The following is a 1641-nucleotide window of genomic DNA, read 5'->3' as shown; positions in this document are numbered from 1 at the left end:
TTGCTCCCAAAAAACTCAACACACAGCCAGAATAGAAGCGAGAAAGGGGCTGAGGGAGATTCAGTATAAGATGCTAAATATAGTTCGTAGCGATATTACCAAATAAGTTATAACATTGAACATTTAACTTCAAATACGCAAATTTTTGAATAGCTAGATACTCCAAGGAGTTGCAGCCTTGCTTGTAAAGGGATATATTGAATACAGATACTCATATATATCTTTGATTCTCCCAAGTTATTGAAAAGCATGTTTCATGGAGCAACATTGGCGAGGAGTTCATCGAGTAGAGAGGGGCAGCTGTTCTTCAGATATTGGAAACTATCATTTGCCATGACTGTCTTCAGATTGCCTGGAGATATGAGGAACTTAAAACATACATCCTTGAGCCCACAGCAACCATGTTGCTCTGCTAGCACAAGTGTAGTTGCTACTATGTCAGTGTTGATTCGCTTGCGCAACATATCCTCGCAGATCAACTTTAGCCTCTCCATATTGTATCTGTCTGCCGCCACGAGCAGGTGCTGAGACATCACTGTCTTTTCGTCCTCCTCCATGTCAGGCAGCATGTCAGTGTACATGAAGCGGAGCATCGCCTTGAAGACCCTCGCGTCCATGTCGTCAATACGCACATGGTTTGCAGTCTTCTCTTTCATCGGACCAAAGAGCTGGGCCATGAAAACCGACGATCTCGCGGCAAGCACGTACCCTTTTTAGATAATACCTGTGAGCCGTGAAGATATTGCCGCCGACTTCGAAGGTCACGTCCCCTCCAACTTGGCTATCTAGGAGCTTGCCAAGATGGCAGTGCAGGTCTGCGGCGGCACGGCGACAGGGTCATCCTCTCCGTGGATGTCCTTGATGACGGTAACATCACACCTGATCTTGAAACTGTCGTCCTTGACGTACAAGGATTCGAGTTCCGTCTTTTTTATGAACCCGGAAATGCCATGTGATATAGTTTTGCTGGAGAATGTGAATATGCTGTTGGTTCCAGAGTATACTGACTCTCCAGCATGGTCGAGTAGACTGAACTTAAATTGTGTAAACACCTCGGCACTGGCAGCAGGATGATGGAGATTGAGTTGGACGCTAACGTAGTCAGTGTTCCCCAAGCCAAGGCTGCCCATACCGCCAGGGAAGTAGCCGATGTACCAGCTGTGCCCTCCGACGATGAACGTGCTGGACTGAATGCTCCTGCGACCAGGGAGCCCCTTCGTTCTGGGGTACCCCTCGATCTTGAGCACGTGCCACCCGGTCACCATCTTCGCGGAGGACGTCGACATGCTGCCGCCAATGCCGATCCGCATATGAACTGGTGTTGGCTCCAGGCTGCAGAGATCAGCAATGGAGGATTGGAGTGGAAGAGTTGGTTTGCTGCCTAAAGGCAAATGGCCGAAGCTTTTTATGGCTGGACACCCACCACATCCACATGCATCCCCCCGGCTGTTCGTATAGTCCGTGGGTGTGAACGCTGCATCGCACTAGCAGTAATCGAGGAGCCCCGTCCGTTGATCTTCACGGTGCAGATGGGCAGCGGCGTTGAATGCTGTACAGCAGCCGAGGAGACGCCCAGGCCAACAAGATTTTGCGAGCGAAACGACGAAAAGTGACTACAAATAGTAATAAACTCGCACAGCC

General features: G+C 49.5%; 1 pseudogene; it reads right to left on the bottom strand.

The window, feature by feature from the left end:
* LOC8079110 lies at positions 255–1310 on the bottom strand (annotated as a pseudogene).

This window comes from Sorghum bicolor, chromosome 5 (genome assembly GCF_000003195.3).
Source record: "Sorghum bicolor cultivar BTx623 chromosome 5, Sorghum_bicolor_NCBIv3, whole genome shotgun sequence".
Classification (NCBI taxonomy): domain Eukaryota; kingdom Viridiplantae; phylum Streptophyta; class Magnoliopsida; order Poales; family Poaceae; genus Sorghum; species Sorghum bicolor.
Note: the sequence above shows the minus strand (reverse complement) of the source record. Positions and strands in the feature narration are given on the sequence as shown.